Below are 22318 nucleotides of genomic sequence, written 5' to 3' on the forward strand. Positions count from 1 at the left end.
GGAACGCATACTTTGCATATCATTAGCGTTAGTTTTGGCTCTCATTTGTGGCGATTTTTTGGGCAGAAGGTATCGATGGAAAAGTGGTGAGATTTGCAGTTTTGACCAGGTTGAGAATGGGATGATAATTTAAAAACACAGAAAAAAAGATAGGTTTAATGAACATTATAATTGGAAATTAGCATTTAAAAAACCTTTGAACTTCACTGAAAAAACCATAGGTTTCAGGCACGTTATAGTTAGAAATTAGCATTTAAAAAACCATTGAAATTCACTGAAAAAAATCATAGGTTTCAGGCACGTTATAATTTGAAATTAGCATTTAAAAAACCATTGAAATTCAGTGACAAAACCATAGGTTTCAGGGACATTATAGTTAGTTGGACATTTCACTCATACAAAACCATGGAAATTCCCCCGTTATAGTTAGTTGAACTAACTATAACTCACGCCCCCGCAATGCACTGCTGATGACGTCACATATTACATCATTCATGACATGGTCAGTGACATCACTGATGACATCACCGATGACATCTCAAATGACATCACTGATGACTTCACTGATGACATCATCCATGTAAAAATCTGATGCACCTCATCACACCCTAATATAACCCTTGATACACCCACTCTAAAATATAGAGGATCATTTTCGAAACCATCAACACACCAATACCAGTTAGTACATATCCACTCACTAATTCCTAGCTCTACACACACATCCACTCATTCACCCATACAGTCACTCATACATACAGTCAGCCATCAATATAGCATTATCCTATGCACTCACATATCAATACAGACACTCACAGACTGCCTCTCATTCATAGAGTTACTCACACACCTAGTTAGTCATGGAAATAATCAATCACACTTCATTTACTCACTTGTACAGTTATACACACACCACCTAACTTATTTAAACATATACTAACACATACTTATACTCTAATACAATCAATCAATCAATCAGTCATTTGTAGAGCGCACTACATACCCGCGAGGGTCTCAAGGTGCTGGGAGGGGGGGCCGCTACTGATCGAACAGCCAGGTCTTGAGTAGCCTCCTTCAGGTCAGCAGGTCTTGGGTCTGTCGTAGGCTCAGTGGGAGGGTGTTCCAGGTCTTGGCAGCGAGGTGGGAGAAGGATCTCCCGCCAGTGGTTGTTCTTCGGATGCGCGTGACGATGGCGAGTGTGAGGTCGGCGGAGCGGAGCTGGCGGTTGGGGATGTAGAAGGAAAGTCGTCTGTTGAGGTAGGCTGGGCCGTTCTTGTGGAGTGCCTTGTGTGCGTGGATGAGGAGCTTGAAGGATATCCTCTTGTTGACGGGGGGCCAGTGCATGTTTCTCAGGTGGGGGGTGATGTGGCCATGGCATGGTTTGTCGAGGATCAGTCTTGCCGAGGCGTTTTGGATGTGTTGCAGTCGTTTGATAAGCTTGTTCAGGGTTCCGGTGTAGAGGGCGTTTCTGTAGTCGAGTCTGCTGCTGACGAGGGCCTGGGTGACTGTTCTTGTATCTGTCGGGATCCACCTGTAGATCTTGCGGAGCATGCGGAGGGTCTTGAAGCAGGAGGAGGAGACGGCGTTGACTTGCTTGGCCATGGAGAGCATTGAGTCGAGGATGATTCCCAGGTTGCGTGAGTGGTCGGTGGGTGTCAGAGCTGCCCCCAGTGCCATCGGCCACCAAGAGTCATCCCAGGCTGAAGGGTTGGAGCCGAGGATGAGGACCTCCATTTTGTCCGTGATCAGCTTCAGTCGGCTGATCTTCATCCAGTCGGCGACGGCCTTCATTTCTTAGTTTAGGTAGGCTTTGGCGGCGATGGGGTCCTTGGTGAGGGAGAGGATCAGTTGAGAGTCGTCGGCGTAGGAGATTATGTTGAGGTCGGGCTGTCGGGCGACGTGGGCAAGCGGGGCCATGTAAATGTTGAACAGTGTCGGGCTGAGGGAAGATCCCTGGGGTACGCCGCAGATGATCTTGGAGGCTTTGGATCGGAATGGGTGAAGGCGGACGCTCTGGGTTCTGCCGGAGAGAAAGGAGGTGGTCCATTCCAGAGCCCTGTCTCAGATCCCTATGGCGTGGAGGCGTGCGCATAGTGTGCGGTGGCAGACAGTGTCGAAGGCGGCGGAGAGGTCCAGGAGAATACGGCTGCGGTCTCACCGTTGTCCAGCAGGATCCTGATGTCGTCGGTGGCGGCAATGAGGGTGGTCTCGGTGCTGTAATTGCTGCGGAACCCTGACTGGGAAGGGTCCTGGATTCTGTTTTCTTCAAGGTATCGGGTTAGTTGTCTGTTGACGATCTTCTCGATGACCTTGGCCGGGAACGGGAGAAGAGAGATAGTCCAGAAGTTCTTGAGGTCTCTTGGGTCTGCCTTGGGTTTTTTGAGTAGGGTGTTGATCTCGGCGTGTTTCCAGCACTCTGGAAAGGTCGTGGTCTCGAGGGAGAGATTGATGACGTTGCACAGGTGGGGTGCGATGGAGCTGCTGGCTTTGTTGAAGATGTGGTGCCGGAATGGGTCTGACGGGGAGCTGGAGTGGATTGTGCTCATGGTCTTGATGGCGTCATCGATGCTCACACTGGCCCAGGCTAGCAGGGGGTCATGGTTGATGGTGTGCGGAGAGTCTGTTGTGTTGCTTTCTGTTGGGGCTGTCTGGGTGTTGAAGCTGTCGTGGATGTCTGCTATCTTGCAGTGGAAAAAAGTGGTGAGGGAGTCGCACAGGGCTTGCGACGGCGGGATGTCGTTGGTGTTGGAGCTGGGGTTGGAGAGTTTTTTCACGATGTTGAAGAGCTCCTTGCTATTGTGTGCGTTGTTGTCGAGGCGGTCTTTGAAGGAGGTCCTCTTGGCAGTCCTGATGAGGTGATGGTGGTTGCGGGTGGCGTCTTTGTGGGCTGCGTGGCTGTCCAGAGTCTGTTCACTGTGCCATTTCTTCTCTAGTTTCCGGCAGGCTCGCTTGGAGGCTAGGAGTTCTGGGGTGAACCAGCTGGCCCTCTTGCTGGTGTCTTTGTGGGGGGGTTTCTTCAGTGGGGCGAGGGTGTTGGCACAGTCGTTGATCCAGCGTCTAAGGCTGTGGGCAGCGTCGTCGGTGTTGGAGGGTTCGGTGGGTGGACTGAGAGTGAGGTTTACGTGTAGTTGGTCTTCGGTGATTTTGCTCCAGCAGTGGTGGGGGATCTGTTGAGTGCGGTGGTGTGTGGTGGGTTTCTGGAAGGTGAAGTGGATGCATCGGTGGTCGGTACAGAGGAGTTCGGTGGTGTGGCTGAAGGAGACGTGGGGGCTTGAGGAGAAGACGGGGTCGAGCATGTGGCCGGCGGAGTGGGTAGGCGTTGTGACGAGTTGCCTCAGTCCGAGGTTGGCGAGGTTATTGATCAGGGTTGTCGAGTTGCTGTCGTTGTTGTTCTCAAGGTGAAAGTTCCGGTCTCTGAGGAGGATGTAGTCAGTGGAGGTCAGGGCGTGAGTGCTGATGAAGTTGGCGATGGAGTCGCTGAACTGGGGTTGGGGTCCGGAGGGTCTGTAGACAAGGGTGCCTCTGAGGGTGGAGTTGGGGTCTCTGTGGATCCAGAAATGCATGTGTTCGGCGGTGCTGAGAGTGTTGTCGGTGCTGGTCGAGACTCTGATGCTGTTGTTGTGGACGATGGCGATTCCTCCTCCGACTCCGTTGGTGCGGTTTCTGCGGGTGATCTTGTAGCTGTCTGGGATGGTTATGGCGATGTCGGGTGCGGAGGAGTCGTTCATCCAAGTCTCTGTCAGGACGGCAACATCCGGGGATGATGTGTCGAGCAGGTCCCAGAGCTCGACGGCGTGTTTGCGTGCGGAGCGGGTGTTCAGTAGGAAGCATCGGAGGTGGTTGAGGTCTTTCTTGGCGGGTGGTTTGGCAGCTCTGAGGCTGGTGTAGCTGCAGTTCCGGCAGGTGAAGGGACCGTGTGTGCGTTTCGGGGCGGCCTTGAAGCAGGTGTGGGTCCATCCGGAGTTAAGACAGTGCAGTGTGCTGGCATCGTAGTGGCCGCGGTCGTCGTGGCGGGGACCAGGGGTTCTGGCGCTGGGCGCGGTCCAGGCGCAGATGGGCGCAGGCGGGCTTGCCTTAGGGGCGCCTTCGGTGTGCCAGCGGCACACCCACTGTGCGCGGCCGCCATATATGGGGAGGTGGGAGGGAGGAGCAGCTGGGAGGCGGGAGGCAGGGGCAGTGAATGGGCAGTCAGGGGGGCGGGGCTGCAGGGGACGCAGCAGCGGGAACGGGAGCGGTGAAAGGAACGGAATGTAAGGGCACAGAGTCACGGGGGCAACGATGGGAACAGAAGGAACAAGCATTTACAATGCAATAGGTCTTGCAATGACATTGTTTTGAGCTATTGGCATTGAAAATGGTATTGCTTTTTTTTTTCCCTTCGTGAAGTAATGGCGTTGTAAATAACAATGACCCCCGCATACAGACATACATAGAAACCGCACTACAAACGGGCACACATGCATGCAAAAGCTGAGAAACACACACCCCCGTGAGACAGACACACTAATACATAGAGGCACACGGGTGTACCGAGGCACGTGATCACACCCACTGTCACACTGAGTAGAGGCGCACACATGCTGAGAGGGATGTTTTAATTATCAAACTCAAGGTGCTCTCTGTAAAAGTCTAGAGGAGTGGAAAACTGACTTGACATTATAAAGCTGAAACTGAGGAGTTACACACGTCTGCAACATATGCTCAGCCTCCTGAGCTAATTTTGTGTCAAGAACACATATACCGGAGACCTTGACCGATGCACTTCCATTGTGAGCCTGGGGATACTGATGGTAAGTGCTGCACTTTCCAACATCATCCTCAGACCCGGGGTGGGTGTTGGTAATGATGATATATAGACTCACCATCTGGAAAGGCTGTAAGTGTCCGGGGGAGGTCGTGTAAATCCCAGGATTCTTCCAGTATTTCTCATTTCTCCATTTATTTTTCCTTCCTCTCCTCTATCCTGATTTCTCTCCAGCTTTAGTTTCTTTCTTTTTTGCCCTCTCTTTCTTTCTCTGCTTGTTTCCTTTGTTTTTTTCCCATCTTCATTCTTTTTCTACTTGTTTTCAGCCTTATCTTCTTTCCATGTCTTCATCGTTTCTCCTATGTTATTCTTTCTCTGTCTTGTTTTCTTGTTGTATTCAATTACTGTACATTCCTCGTTCTTTTTCTCCACTACTCTCCTTTCCTTCTCCTTCTTTGTTTCTTTCATATTTTCTTTTTTGTTCTACTCTTTCTTATCCCATTTCTTGTTTGCCCTTTACTCAATTTTCCTCCTTTTCTCCTTTGCTTTTTTCTTGATTTTTTTTGCACTAAAACCCTTGAAGCACCTAAATGCAAGCGTACCTTCTATTGCTGAAACAAATTTAGAAATGTACTACTTAAAGCTTCATATTGTTTAGAAAAAGCAAAATAATTATGGTTTATCACAAATGGAAATGCTTACAATATAAAATAGTAAACCTGGAGTCAAATCTGTAATAAATCAGCGAAAGTGACTGCTACATAACTTCTCTAGACACAACAGGGCTGCGGGGCTCTTGTGAGAGAATTCCGAGTTTCTTCTCTCTCCGTGCAACGAACCCCAGAACCTTACATTATGCATGGCTGCAGTCCTAAACAATACCCAACATGGCCAGTCCTGCGCCCGTTGCCTCGCCTTCCCCAACCCAATGTCACTCAATCTCCTTGGCAGTGATGAAGCGCGGGGCTGCCATGCCAGCAGAAATGTCTGCTGTGGAGTAGGTTGTGTGGGGACAGCCTCTCTGCACCCTACCCCACTGCAAACCAGACTTCCTTCGGGCACAAACAAGCGCCTGCCAAACAATTCCGTTCTACAGGGGAGCAAAGCATGGGGTTTAGCAAAGAGGCAGGGGAGGGGGAATAGAAGGTAATTAGAATTGGGCGGCCTGAAAAATGGGAGGAGGAAGCGTGCGAGGAAGGGAAGGAGGGAGAGCTAGGAATGGTAGCTCTGAGAAGAGGGGCCGTGGGAGGGGAGGAATAGAGGAAATGGGGAAGACGGGACAGGGCGTGGGTGGGATAAAGGCAAGAATGGTGAACGTGAGAGACAGTGCTTCTCTTCCCATTCCTCACTCCCATTCCTTCGCCACTCTATTTCTCGGCATGAGTCTTCGTGCCCCTTTATCGCAGTTTCCAGCCATTTCCCGCCCCTTCTGTCTGTTCCTTTCCTCCTCCCACCATCACTCAGCGCCCCTCCCTAGCCCTGATGCTGTTTCCACTTTTGCTTGTGATTACGTTGTTTACAGAGCGCGGCTCGGGCGACTTAGAAGCGTGCCCAGACAGAGAGGCCCATCCGCCCCACTCACACCCGAGGACTGCAGTGCATGGGAAATCAATATTTTTTTTTTGCATTACATATTCAGGCAGGGGGAGATTAAGTGATTTGCCCAGAATCACAGGATGTGGACGCGACCCCGAGGCTCCAAACCTGGTTTCCAGCACCAAAGTCAGCAGTCTACACATACAGAGCGGGGCTGAGATGTTCATGGATGAAATGCATACGTGGCAACATTTTAGAGCAGTCAAGTGAGGGGGAAATACTAACAAGCGCTCCCATGATGTTTTTGCTTCGCTTTTTCTGCCATCCCACTTGGACGGCCTCGCCTGTTAAAAGGTTTCTTGTCTTTATGAGGCCATAAAGATAAGAAACCTTTTGCGACGAATGCAAAGCAGGCGAGGCCGTCCAAATGGGACAGCTCAAAAAGCCAAGCAAATACGTCACCGACACCTCTTTTCCAATGGCTGGCCACCGTTCAGCATAAACGATGACGCCAGCCAATGGAAAAGAGAGGCGGGGCTTAATGCCCCTTACAGAAAATACCTGTTAACACTAAATCTCGCAGTCTTACGCCAGGCGAGACCTAAAAATGAGCACAGAGTCACAGAGCAACGATGGGAACAGAAGGAAAAACGGGCACAGAGTCACGGGGCAACGATGGGAACAGAAGGAAAAACAGGCACAGAATCATGGGGCAACAATGGGAACAGAAGGAAAAAAGGGTACAGAATAACGGTGGCAACGATGGAGAAGGGCACAGAGTTACGGGGGTAACGATGGGAGCAGAAGGAAAAAAGGTTACAGGAGAAAATACAGGCACAGGGGGAAGACAGACAACAGCAGTCACCGACACCAAAAAACAATAAGGGCAATACAATGAATGACACCGAAAATAGGACAGACCTGAGGCCTACCACTGGCCACCAGGGATGAGGCGCAGGTGGTAGCCTGCGGGTGGAGGAGGGCATCAACTTTCCTCAGCAGCGGCAGCTGGGGCAGGGTCAGGTCGCACAAGCGGTGCTGTGCGGAGGGGGAGCGACCTACCTAACAAGGTCAAGGGTCGCTCTCCTCACCGCGGCTGCCATATAGGGGGAGGTGGGAGGGAAGAGCAGCTGGGAGGCGGGAGGCGGGAGGCAGGGGCAGCAAATAGGCAGTCAGGGGGACGGGGCACACACTCATCCATACAGCCACTCTCACAATAACTCACTCTCCCATAGTCATTTATACACTCCAACACTCACATATACTGCCTTTCACATATGCAGTTACTCACACATGTACCACTGAGGCATCCATTCACTCAGCAACACACACATACACACACTCACACATTTATGGACAGTTACACCCAACCCCACCTACCCACACAGACACTCAGGCACCCATAGAGATACTCAAACAACTAATCAATAATCCATATATATCCTCATTTAGGTACTCACCAACCCATGCTTACACACCAACTGACAAACTAAACTGTGTGAATGTCTGTATTAGTCACTAACACATGCATTCAGTAAGACAACATTTTTCGCTCACTTATACAGTCAATCACACACCTACTAAATCATCCATCCTGACTCTTATACACCCATTCATTCTTCAATACACCTTGGCATATATATAAAACATATTTACATTTTATAGAAACACATAGTCACTGGATGATGTCATCAGTGATGTCATTTGAGATGTCATCAGTGATGTCACTGACCATGTCATGAATGATGTAATATGTGACGTCATCAGCAGTGCATTGCGGGGGCGTGAGTTATAGCTAGCTCAACTAACTATAACGGGGGAATTTCTATGGTTTTGTATGAGTGAAATGTCCAACTAACTATAACGTCCCTGAAACCTATGGTTTTTTCAGCGAATATATATATATATATATATATATCCAGTAAAAAAACAAAGGTTACAAGGACATTATAGTTAGACTCAGAGATATAGGAGAGGCAAGGCGGGCGGTGATCAGCAGTCTCTTAGCACTGAAAGCAAGGGCCATCAAGGCAGAGAAGCTATGATATCCAAGGTCAGTGTTTGTCCCGGGTGGTATTCAAATGGAGGGTGGGACTGCCTGTACTAGGGAAGGGGATGAGGCACCCGGGGCCTGCGGTGTAAGCGCTGTCAGGGGGGGTTCGAGCAGCGCATGCATAAGGAATAAAGAACATCGGAGCTTGATCAACTATTGAAATAAAATCTACTTTTACCGCGATGTGTGCGGCTCACTCTTTCCCTTTGGGAGAGGACTTTGGATGTATCATGCGGCTTTGGTCCTACCGCGAAGATCGCACCGCCAGCAAAAGCGCGCCATCAAACTGCCCGTAATCGGATCAATCGTGACTTGGGTGATGAACCACAAGGGCAGAGGCAGCCACCAGGAACTACTCTTGGGTTTGGACCCCAACACACTTGACAATGGTGTGCCAGGGGATCGCGGGAGAATGACATAAGTGAAGTTAACAGGCATCGCCAACTGAAGGGTAAGAATTGTGGGGGTTGTACAACGCACTACAAGAACCAGCATGCTCTACACTGTAACCCATCAGGGCGTCCACCAGAGGGCAATCACTGAGACAATAAATTGAGAACTTGCAGGGTTCTAATGTGTGTTTGTCCGGCCCCCAGGTGTCTGCAGCTCCTCCTCTGAAGAAGGCCAAGGTGGCTGAAATGCATAAGGAATAAAGAACATCGGAGCTTGATCAACTATTGAAATAAAATCTACTTTTACCGCGATGTGTACGGCTCACTCTTTCCCTTTGGGAGAGGACTTTGGATGTATCATGCGGCTTTGGTCCTACCGCGAAGATCGCACCGCCAGCAAAAGCGCGCCATCAAACTGCCCGTAATCGGACCAATCGTGACTTGGGTGATGAACCACAAGGGCAGAGGCAGCCACCAGGAACTACTCTTGGGTTTGGACCCCAACACACTTGACAATGGTGTGCCAGGGGATCGCGGGAGAATGACATAAGTGAAGTTAACAGGCATCGCCCACTGAAGGGTAAGAATTGTGGGGGTTGTACAACGCACTACAAGAACCAGCATGCTCTACACTGTAACCCATCAGGGCGTCCACCAGAGGGCAATCACTGAGACAATAAATTGAGAACTTGCAGGGTTCTAATGTGTGTTTGTCCGGCCCCCAGGTGTCTGCAGCTCCTCCTCTGAAGAAGGCCAAGGTGGCTGAAATGCATAAGGAATAAAGAACATCGGAGCTTGATCAACTATTGAAATAAAATCTACTTTTACCGCGATGTGTGCGGCTCACTCTTTCCCTTTGGGAGAGGACTTTGGATGTATCATGTGGCTTTGGTCCTACAGCGAAGATCGCACCGCCAGCAAAAGCGTGCCATCAAACTGCCCGTAATCGGACCAATCGTGACTTGGGTGATGAACCACAAGGGCAGAGGCAGCCACCAGGAACTACTCTTGGGTTTGGACCCCAACACACTTGACAATGGTGTGCCAGGGGATCGCGGGAGAATGACATAAGTGAAGTTAACAGGCATCGCCCACTGAAGGGTAAGAATTGTGGGGGTTGTACAATGCACTACAAGAACCAGTATGCTCTACACTGTAACCCATCAGGGCGTCCACCAGAGGGCAATCACTGAGACAATAAATTGAGAACTTGCAGGGTTCTAATGTGTGTTTGTCCGGCCCCCTGGTGTCTGCAGCTCCTCCTCTGAAGAAGGCCAAGGTGGCTGAAATGCATAAGGAATAAAGAACATCGGAGCTTGATCAACTATTGAAATAAAATCTACTTTTACCGCGATGTGTGCGGCTCACTCTTTCCCTTTGGGAGAGGACTTTGGATGTATCATGCGGCTTTGGTCCTACCGCGAAGATCGCACCGCCAGCAAAAGCGCGCCATCAAACTGCCCGTAATCGGACCAATCGTGACTTGGGTGATGAACCACAAGGGCAGAGGCAGCCACCAGGAACTACTCTTGAGTTTGGACCCCAACACACTTGACAATGGTGTGCCAGGGGATCGCGGGAGAATGACATAAGTGAAGTTAACAGGCATCGCCCACTGAAGGGTAAGAATTGTGGGGGTTGTACAACGCACTACAACAACCAGCATGCTCTACACTGTAACCCATCAGGGCGTCCACCAGAGGGCAATCACTGAGACAATAAATTGAGAACTTGCAGGGTTCTAATGTGTGTTTGTCCGGCCCCCAGGTGTCTGCAGCTCCTCCTCTGAAGAAGGCCAAGGTGGCTGAAATGCATAAGGAATAAAGAACATCGGAGCTTGATCAACTATTGAAATAAAATCTACTTTTACCGCGATGTGTGCGGCTCACTCTTTCCCTTTGGGAGAGGACTTTGGATGTATCATGCGGCTTTGGTCCTACCGCGAAGATCGCACCGCCAGCAAAAGCGCGCCATCAAACTGCCCGTAATCGGACCAATCGTGACTTGGGTGATGAACCACAAGGGCAGAGGCAGCCACCAGGAACTACTCTTGGGTTTGGACCCCAACACACTTGACAATGGTGTGCCAGGGGATCGCAGGAGAATGACATAAGTGAAGTTAACAGGCATCGCCCACTGAAGGGTAAGAATTGTGGGGGTTGTACAACGCACTACAAGAACCAGCATGCTCTACACTGTAACCCATCAGGGCGTCCACAAGAGGGCAATCACTGAGACAATAAATTGAGAACTTGCAGGGTTCTAATGTGTGTTTGTCCGGCCCCCAGGTGTCTGCAGCTCCTCCTCTGAAGAAGGCCAAGGTGGCTGAAATGCATAAGGAATAAAGAACATCGAAGCTTGATCAACTATTGAAATAAAATCTACTTTTACCGCGATGTGTGCGGCTCACTCTTTCCCTTTGGGAGAGGACTTTGGATATATATATATATCCAGTAAAAAAACAAAGGTTACAAGGACATTATAGTTGGACTCAGAGATATAGGAGAGGCAAGGCGGGCGGTGATCAGCAGTCTCTTAGCACTGAAAGCAAGGGCCATCAAGGCAGAGAAGCTATGATATCCAAGGTCAGTGTTTGTCCCGGGTGGTATTCAAATGGAGGGTGGGACTGCCTGTACTAGGGAAGGGGAGGAGGCACCCGGGGCCTGCGGTGTAAGCGCTGTCAGGGGGGGTTCGAGCAGCGCCACGAGTGGTTCCCCAGAGATTATCAGCATTTTGGGGGGCATACAGCATCTTCAAAGAGGCGTAAGGCCCAGAGCTTCGGAGGCAGGCATGTTCCATTTTGCAAAAGTAGTCCACCAATGGTTGCCAAAGTTTGGTGTAGTTAGTGTCTCGAAGCTGCAGATAAGCCGTAAGTAACTCCATTGCCATTGTTTGCCACAGACGAGTGACCCAGACATTGATCGGAGGTGTTTCACCCTTTTTCCAATAGAGAGCGATGATTTGCTTAGCAGCACCAAGCATATGGAGGCTTAGGTGCCAGTCTCGGCGAGTCATGGCACGCAGGTTCACTGTCCGGAGGCCCAGAACAACCGTGATCGGGTTGTCAGGCAGCGGGTAGCCAATTACCTGTCTGATAAGATTAAGGACCTCCGGTCCTTCCAATAGATGGTCAAGAGCAGGCACGTCCACCAAATATGGAGCAAGTCTTCTGGGGCACTTATCCAGCTACAACAGAGAGGTGAGGAGGTAGGAAACATTTTATGTAGCCTGTGGGGAATATAATACCATTGTTTCATGACCTTGTACGCGGTTTCCCGCTGGGATATGCTACGGAAGACCTTCCGGATATCCCGCCACAAATGATCCCATTGTGTGGGTGTAATGTCAGTGTCTGAGGCCGACTGCCACCGTGACTGGTAAGCATGTCCTCGGTGCACCCATATGTAAGGTCCCGGGCCCTCAGGCCACCAGGCCACCGCCCCAGACCCCCGATGGAGGGGTGAGCTCCCCGGTGTGGCGGTGGAGGAAGGCAAAAGGCCCACTCCGAGCAGACGCCCCTCAGGGCCTGGAGAGGCCCAAAATGGAGGCCGCTGCGTCACCAGCCGAGGTCCGGTCCCGTGGTGTCCAGGGCACCGCTGCTCTCCATCTAGCGCCACCGGGGGTGCTATCAGGAGTACCCCGAGGTCCAGCTGTGCGTGGAGTGTCCCTTCAGAAGTGCTGGCTGCTCAGTCAGCACCCCGCGGAGGCCCAAGATGGAGGCAAGACGGGTCACCGGCGGTAAATGTCCCCTCCGTGGGTCAGCACCAAAAAGTACAAGCCCCCGCACATCTGCAGCAGGTCCCGGCAGCTTCAGCTGGGTGCCTCTGAAGGGTGGCCGCAGAGCGAGGTAGGGGCCAGGCTGCCACAGGGAGCTCGAGGCCGGGGGTTTCAAAATGGCGGCCCATCTTGTCCAGGTCGGGGCTCACCTCAGCGGTACCGCATACACTGCCGTCAGCTGTCTGGGGGGAGCGCCTGGCCCCCCCAAAGCAGCCCCAGCCCCTCTACAAATGAGGCACCCGAGCAGCGTCACCTGCGAGTCCCCAACGCCGCTTAAGAGGCCTAAGATTGCAGCGGCGGTCCGGAGCTCCCACGGCATGCGTCTCACTCCATCGCAGTGAGACCATGCACGCACCTACCTGCATTTTTACCAAGGACTTTAACAGTCCTTTGTTGCGTGCCATTTTTTAACGTTGCACCAATGAAATCACCTTTGCAGCAATTTAAACATGTGTTACTCTCAATAAAGTTTGAAGGAGCACTGAAGAAGGCAGAAAGCCGAAATGCATTTGCTCAGAAGAAATCATGAATATCCCGTGAGTGCTCTGTGCCTGTTTTTTGAGCTTTAATATATATATATATATATATATATATATATAGCCGCGACAAAAAAAACATCAAATAGATATGTTTTGTGCCATCTTTGCACAGTCCATTCCAATGGTATTTAGACCAATATGTTTATGTTTTCACTGATTTGCTATTTTGCACAGAGTTGGCTGTATTGATTCTTTATTTGATTTCAATAATGAGGATATAACAACATAGGTCATTTACACTGTTGAGAGCTTTTATTGCAGGCATTTGCGTTGTTGTTAAGGTACTGAAGGGGCATAAAGCACTGTCACTTTAAACAAACTTGAAAAAAGAGAAAAAAAGAGAGAAAAAAATGGTTGAAAAGTCATGTGATTTCTGTTGAGCGCGTCATGTGATCAAGGCCCTCCGGGGCTGAAACGCGTAATGGCTGCTTTGCCTTTTGCTGAGGAATAAACTATTCAAATCGCTAAACCCTGTGGTCCACACTCCATCTGGTACGAGACTGGGAGAACGAAAGTGGAGTTTGACACACACACACATATATATATATATATATATATATATATATATATATATATATATATATATTCAGTGAAAAAACCATAGGTTTCACACATGTTATAGTTAGCTGGACATTTCACTCGTAAAAAAACAATGAAATTCTCCCGTTATAGTTAGTGCAGGCAACTATAACTCACGCGACCGCAATCTTCTGCTGATGCTAATACTGTATTTAGACATTTATTTGCCCATGTCTTCTTCCATTACATTTTAGCTATACATATATTACAAATATTTTTTTTTCATAAAGACACATATGTCATCAGCAGAGGATTGCGGTCACGTGAGTTATAGTTGCCTGCACTAACTATAACGGGGGAATTTCATTGGTTTTTTACGAGTGAAATGTCCAGCTAACTATAACATGTGTGAAACCTATGGTTTTTTCTCTGAATTTGCAAGGTTTTTTAAATGCTAATTCCTAACTATAACGTGTGTGAAACCTATGTTTTTTTCAGTGAATTTGTACGGTTTTTTAAATGCTAAGTTACTTTACGCCATTCGTGGCGTGCGCGCCCACTTAACGCAGTTCGTTCCGTGGATGGGCCATGTACGCACGATGCGCTTCGCGCACCGTGCGCACATGGAGGACATATTATGCGCTTCGCTGTGAAAGGTAAGCTTTTACATTTTCTACAAATAGGAAATGCCATGCACAAATGGTGCACTTCAGGCACCATTTGCACACGGGGTGGCGCCCACTTAACGCAGTTCGTTCCGTGAGCGCGCAGTGCGCTTCGCGTACCACGCGCACACTTTATGCAGTTAGTGCCGAGGATGGGCCATGTACGCACGATGCGCTTCGCGCACCGTGCTCACATGGAGGACATATTATGCGCTCCGCTGTGAAAGGTAAGCTTTTACATTTTCTATAGGATTTGTTTTTCCTCATCCATTAAGAGTGCGAGAGAGAAAATGGCGGCCGCCGCTTCCTGGTTTCGAACGATTCGAATGTTTACTAAGATCTAACAGCCAATCAGAATCGCGCTCGCGCACGTCACCGTACGCATACGGTAAGCTTACCGTAAGCGCACCGTAAGCTGGCTCAGATATATATATTGATTTAAAGGCTATTTTCTCAGAATCTACTGAACAGATTTACACCAACCCTACAAAAGGCACTTCCTTGACCTGTGGACTACCTCTCTGCCAAATTTCAAGGAACTCTGTTCAGCCGTTCGGGCTGTAGCTGTGTCTAAAGGTCCTATGGAAAAATGCATGGGAAAAACGCGTTTTGGGACCTCCCTTTTATCTCAGCCCCCGCTTGACGAATCCCCCCGAGACTTTCAGGGTAGGAGCGGAGCGTAGCGCCCCATTCGTTTTTAAAATTTCGCGAGGATTCGTCGACCGGCGCCAAAGTTATTCAAAATAGAATGTTGCGGTTTTCCTATGGAAACAGGGTCCTAACTATAACTACCTACTGGCGACCGCCAGTAGGTAATATATATATATATATTCCAATCGTCATCACTCCCACACTTGGAAAGCCTCACGCAGCGTGTTAAAACTCCTTTATTGGCAGCTGCAGATTAAACACTTTGCAGTTCAAGCGTCATAGTGCCTCTCATGCCATACGCGTTTCTGGACCAACAGTCCCTTGTTCACTGGCTGGGTTTATAAAGGAGTTTTAACACGCTGGATGAGGCTTTCCAAGTGTGGGAGTGGCAACGATTGGAAAATATAGCGGCCTGCTCTGGTCGCGGGAAGTCCCCGCTGAAAAAGCGAGTCAACGGCACCAGTGAGAAAAGGGTGTCGAGTGAGCAACGAGTCACGGTTGGCGGCAGAACAGAAGGCAGATTATTCACCTGGCATGCTTCTAGCGAACCCACTGTGGTGAGAGAAGTAATAGTGGAATAGGAGGGGAGGCTCACACTAAGTGTTAAACAATATGGGACTTCACTAACCATAATGCCCTAAGGACACGCCCACTATTGCATAAATGCACGCAGCAAGTGCAGCGTCACTTCTTGCCTCCCTGCTTCCACTTCGCCCAGCCAGTGAACAAGGGACTGTTGGTCCAGAAATGCGTATGGCATGAGAGGCACTATGACGCTTGAACTGCAAAGTGTTTAATCTGCAGCTGCCAATAAAGGAGTTTTAACACACTGCGTGAGGCTTTCCAAGTGTGGGAGTGATGACGATTGGAATATATAGTCGCGTGCTCCGGTCGCGGAAAGCCCCCCCCCCGCTGAAAAAGCGAGTCAACGGCACCAGTGAGAAATGGGTGTCGAGTGAGCAACGAGTCACTGTTGGCGGCAGAACAGAAGGCGGATTATTCACCTGGCATGCTTCTGGCGAACCCACTGTGGTGAGAGAAGTAATAGTGGAATAGGAGGGGAGGCTCACACTAAGTGTTGAACAATATGGGACTTCACTAACCATAATGCCCTAAGGACACGCCCACTATGGCACAAATGCACACTGCAAGCGCAGCTTCACTTTTTGCCTCCCTGCTTCCACTTCGCCCAGACAGTGAACAAGGGACTGTTGGTCCAGAAACGCGTATGGCATGAGAGGCACTATGACGCTTGAACTGCAAAGTGTTTAATCTGCAGCTGCCAATAAAGGAGTTTTAACACACTGCGTGAGGCTTTCCAAGTGTGGGAGTGACGACGATTGGAATATATATAAATATATTGCCTGTCTCAGTGAATGTATGGGTGAGTGACTAATCTGTATGAATGTCTGTATCAGTCTGTCAGTTGGTGTGTAAGTGGCTGCATGGGTTAGTGAGCAGCTACATGAGTGTCTATATGGGTTATTGATTGTGGTATATGGGTGAGTAACTGCATATGTGAAAGGCCGTATATGTGAGTGTTAGAGTATATAAGTGACTGTGTGTGTTAGTGAGGGATTGTGAGAGTGGCTGTATGGATGAATGTGCGCTTGTGTCAGTGATTGTATAAGAGAGTAAGTATGTTAGTATCTGTATGAATAAGCGAGGTGGTGTGTGTATAACTGTATAGGTGAGTAAGTGGCAGTATAATTGACTCTGGGTGAGTGACTATGTGTGTGAGTCGCTCTATGAGGGAGTGGCAGTGTGTGAGTATCTGTACTGGTGTATTAGTGGATGTGTGTGTAGACCTCTGAATCAGTAAGTGGGTATTTACCAACTGGTATTGGCGTGTCTATGGTTTCGAGAATGGTAGTCTGAAATTTGGATTGGGTGTACGAAAGGTTATATTGGGGTATGAGTAGGTACATCAGAGGTTATTATTATTATTTATTATTTAATCACTTATATCGCACACGAATCATCCCCAAGGGGATCTCTCGGCGCTGGAAAAAGAGATCAGCGATCAAAGAAAGGGAAGAACAATTTGAAAAGCCATGTTTTGAGCATTTTTTTAAATAATGCCAAGTTTGAACATTGGCGGATTGATTCAGGAAGGCTGTTCCATAGCTTGGGGGCCAAGTAAGAAAAGGCACGACCCCCTATCCTTATCCTCCTTATTTTATGTTCACACAATGTTTTGCGATTACTAGATCAAAGCTGCCTCGTGGGCTGATACCAGTTGAGTTTATCCGTAAGATAAACCGGCCCCAGTCCATGTAGGGACCTAAAGACCAGACACAGCATTTTAAACGTGGCCCGTTTTCTAACTGGCAGCCAATGTAGTTGGTGTAAAAGCGGCAGAGAGGGAGTTCGCGCAGGCTTGTCAAGAGCAAGGCAAGCAGCGGTATTTTGCACCACCTGCAATCTGGAAAAAAGGTCCTCCCTGATTCCGACCAGCAAGGAGTTGCCATAATCCAAGCGATTTATTAACAATGCCTGGATGAGGGTCTTTCTAGCACTCAGTGGGATCCAAGGGAAAATCTTCCTCAACATCCGCATGATCCCGAAACAAGAGATTTCACTTGAGTCTCCATTGAGAGCTGGTTATCTAAAATGATCCCTCAGTTCCTCGCACAACTTCTAGGGATGGGGGCTGGACCCAGTTCTGGTGGCCACCAGTCAGGAGTCCAAAGGTCCGCAGCTTTGCCGAACAGGAGAATCTCGGTCTTAGAGGAATTCAGTTGTAAAAAATGACTCCTCATCCAGTCAGCGATATTAATCATACAAGCTGCGAACTTGACTTTCATTGCGACGGGATCATTTTCGATATTTATAATCAACTGCGTGTCATCGGCATATGAGATGGCCTCAAAACCACAGTTCCTAATGACTGAAGCTAGAGGGGCCACATACAGATTGAATAATGTGGGGCTCAAAATAGAGCCCTGTGGCACCCCCTTATCCACCCGTACTGAAGATGACACGCAAGACCCCAATTGGATAGATTGGGCTCTAGAAGACAAATAACTCTGAAACCACCGAAAAACTGAGCCGCCGACACCCACCTCCCGCAATCTACTTAACAGTATACCGTGGGAGATGGTGTTGAAGGCTGCCGATAAGTCTAGCAACACCAGCATGACCGTAGAGTCCCCATCAAGCAGCAGCCTGATAGAATCCTTAACTTCAAGCAGAGCAGCCTCGGTGCTATGAGATGTACGGAACCCTGACTGAGTGGAGTCTAATAGCTTATTCTCTTCTAAATAGTTGGAGAGATGACAGTTTATAATAGATTCCATGACTTTAGACCAACAAGGAAGAAGAGAGATAGGTCTGCAATTTAGAACCTCTGTAGGGTCAGCTGATACCTTTTTAAGTACCGGCTTAACACGAGATACCTTCCATTTTTTCGGGAAGGTGGCTGTCGCTAACGACATATTACAGATGACAGCCAAGGATTCTGCAAGGATAGGAGACAGTCCCTTCATAATCCTAGGTGGCAAAGGACCCAAAAAAGATCCCGACTTGGTTTTAGCCAACAGAGCCCCCACCTGAGCAACTGTGATGATAGGAAAGTCATCTAGGCTGGATGAACATAAAGCTGGCCTAAGGACCTGGCTATCATTTAAATTGTTATTTCCCTCAAAAGTACGATAGATCGTGTCAATTTTATCGGTAAAATGTGCCGCTAATGCATTACAAAACTCCTGCGTAGCTGGAGGGAGCGAATCATTAGTTTGCGGGCAGGTAAATTCTCTCAAAATCTTGAAGAGTTCCTGTGAGGAGTCCTTGGCCTCCATAATTCGAGTACCTAGGTGAGCTCTCCTAGCCTTATTACAGTTATGTTAGTTAGGTTATGTGAATGATGTCATCAGTGATGTAATCAGTGATGTCATTTGAGATGTCGTCAGTGATGTCACTGACCATGTCAGGAGTGATGTAATATTTGACGTTATCAGCAGTGCATCGCGAGGGCACCAGTTATAGTTATCTCAGCTAACTGTAACAGCTGAATTTCCCTGGTTTTGTACAAGTGAAACGTCACCCTAATTCTAATGTTCCTGTAACGTGTTTTTTTCAGTGAATTTCTAAGGTTTTTTTAACTAGCAGTCATGTTTGCAGGAGTGGTGGAGAAAAGGGGAAGGGCCTCTAACCAGCTCTCAGGAACTCTACTGGTAGGACTTACAGGAGCTATCATGAGGGCTTCTTGGCCCCCAAGGTCCCTCTGGCTTAAAGTGGGCTTCTTCTCCAAACCAGTAGTATGCCGGGAGGCGACTTTGCAGAGTGGTGGAGAAAGAGGGCATGGTCTCCGAAGACCTCTTAGCAATCCCACTGTGTGGGACTTACTGAAGGTAACAAGAGGGGTAGTTGGCCCCAAGGAGATTCCACACTGCAGGATTGCTGAGTTCTGATAGCAGACCATGCCCCCTTTCTCTATCAGTCTGCAAACACTCCTCCTGACGCGCTCTTGGTTGGGGGATGAAGTTCCCTTCGCTTCTGGGGGTCCTTAGGGGCCAACTAGCCTACCTGTTACCTCCAGTAAGCCCCACACAGTGGGATTGCTGAGAGATGGTCGGAGGCTACGCTCCTTTTTACACCACTCTGCAAATGCTCCTCCTGGCATACGCTTGGGTAGGGGATGAAGTCCCCTTCGTTCTTGAAGGCGAAGCAGAATTGCTTTTGGGCAGAGCGAGCTGCATATTTGCAGCTCCCTCTGCCCAAAAGCAATGCCGGCTCCTGCAGGAGGAGGGAGCCGGCAGGGACTGCGGAGGCCTTGAGGCTTCCCCTGCAGTCCCCAACGACATCCCCTGAGGCTGAAATTTAAATAGAAAAATGGCCAGGCCCAAGTGAAGGGGTTCCTGGGGCACAAATCAGCCTGGGGAGGGGGGCGTGCGGCCCCCCTCCCTTAAAATGAAGTATATTTTTTTTTAGGAAATGGGCAAGCCCTGGGTGATGGGGTCCCTGAGCCAAAAATGGCCTGGGGAGGGGGCCGTACAGCCCCCCCCTTATGAATTCCAATATAAACATAGACCTACACCCCGGAGGATGGGATCCCTGGGGCCGAAATTGGCTTTGGGAGAGGGTAGCGCTGCCCCCCTCCCTTTTTATTTTAATTTAAAAAATGGGTCAGGACCTGGGGGATTGGGTACCCGGGGCCCAAAAGGGTGAAAGGGAATCTGGGCAACACAGCCACTTTCCTAAAATACAAAAAATTGAAGCAGACCCTGCCCCTTGCCTTTTGTGAATAGGATTTTTCGCAGTTTAGGAGTAGTAAAGTTAGGAATACTAACTTAACTACCCCTTAATGCCTTTTGTGAATACTGAAAGTTTCAAAGTTAAGATTTTTCTCAGTTTAGGAGTAGTAAAGTTAGGAATCCAAATTGTACTACTCCCAAATGCCTTTTGCGAATACTGAAAGTCGTAAAGTTAGGATTTCATCTCAGATTACTTTTGTGAATCGGGCCGTAACTTCTTATGAAACTCAGCTCTGGTGAAGAAACCAAGTAAGACTCTGGACACTGAGGGCGCAGTCACTATCTTGAGGAATATTGCCTTTGGGTATCTTGTGACATGGTATACCACCACTAGGATGAACCTATTGCCAGAAGCAGTTGGGGAGTCTAGGGGACCAGAAGTAGCAATCTCCATTCTCTCAAAATGGGTCTCAAGCATATTTAGTAGAATTAAGAGAACAAGTGTCTTAACCCTTGTCTTGCCATTGGCTTGACAGGTGGGTTAGGATCGACAGAACTGCTTCACTTTCTCTGAAATCAGGGGTAAGTTGAAAAATGCTGACCAACCTATCCCCAGATGCCCAACCAAGGGGATGTCTGCTCCAGGTTTAGGAGGAATGCCATGTACTGTTTTGGGGACCACCAAACTCACAGTTGCTCCAGGTTTGAGGTCACTTGTTTCACTATACAAAACACCATCCCCCCAGGAGACCCTGTGGGGTTTACAGACATCCCCTTTCTCTTGGACTTCAGCCTGCTGCCAAAGGCTCTCAAGAGTAGAAAAGGTCATCTGTCCTTGGCAGAACTCCTTCCTCGATGGTCTTCCTGCCACTGGCAGCTCTGCAAGCTGTGGTAGATCTCTCACAGGGTAGTTTAATTTCAGGCTTTTGGTCCTTCCCCTAAAGGCCAGATTCTTCTTGGGTCATATGACGCTCTGAGGGGCTGGTAGGAGATTTGTCCCAATTGGCAAGGAGACGGGTAGGAGGTTTGTCCCAGTTGGCCTAAATATGCCCTCATTTGTGTGAGGGGGTTGAAATGTCCACTAGGCACCAAGGATTTTGAATTTGATCCAAAAGAATGGGGCAGAGTCGTGGCACTCTTGCATTGGGCAACACTTCCATACCAAAAGGGCCATACCAGTATTTTGGCCTCCCGGGGGCAGAGAGAGGGTTTCCCCTCAACTTGCCTCCTAGAGGGACAAAATCACACTGGATGGCAGGAATATGTTTTTGTATAAACTAATGGGGCTGATCTAGCCCAGTTACAAAACAAAAGGATCCACCTCTGGGGGGAAAGAGGGGGTGGGGGGGGCGAAGAAGAACCTGGGTTCAGATATCTTGGGTGGTGGAAGGTGTGTATCCTCCTGTGGTTGGACACACACTGTGTTTGTTTAAATACCCCACACACACCAGAATGGCCCTTGGTGTCATGCTTCATCATAGGGGTCTTCCTGCCCCACTGCGGGACGGGGCGTGCTACGACCTGCGACTACGCGGGAGCACTGATAATGTAGTGCTATGTGTGATGCAAGAGGGAGGGTCTGAAGTGAATGTAGGTGGGTGTATTATAAAGGACCTGGCCTCGTTTAGACGTAGAAACTTTAATAGGTCAAGGGAGGCTGGTGCTGTTAAAAAGGTGGTGCGGAGATGTCCTGCGTAATGTGCGGATACTCCTAGTAGGTCAACATGTTTCGATGCAGCAGGGCATCTTCGTCAGGACAAGAACAAGATCCCTCCTGTATAAATTACGTGTACTCTAATTAGAGACTGTTAATGTAAGTGAAAATGCACTCAATAAAGCATTTGTATACAATACCTAATGGTATGCTTTTATCGGTATCTGAAAAAAAGAAAAAAGAAAATGGTAGCTGAGTGTCCCAGGAAACATAATAAGCAGTACCTGCAAAAATAAGTGGTGCGCCACATAGTGACATTAAGTGATGTCTAACCATAAGTCTTAAAATGCAAAAAGAGGTGTAGTGACCTGTAGGGAAAAAAGGAACAATACATCCCAAAAGGGCCATACCAGCATTTTGGCCTCCCGGAGGCAGAGAGAGGGTTTCCTCTCAACTTGCCTCCTAGAGAGGAAAAAGCACACTGGATAGCAGGAATATGTTTTTTTTATAAACTAATGGGGCTGATCTAGCCCATCCTGAAATCAGAGCTCACCCCTTAAACCTCAACAGTCTTTCTGTTCCCCTGTGCACTT

The sequence above is a fragment of the Triturus cristatus genome, chromosome 8 (assembly GCF_964204655.1).
Source record: "Triturus cristatus chromosome 8, aTriCri1.1, whole genome shotgun sequence".
In the NCBI taxonomy this organism is placed as follows: domain Eukaryota; kingdom Metazoa; phylum Chordata; class Amphibia; order Caudata; family Salamandridae; genus Triturus; species Triturus cristatus.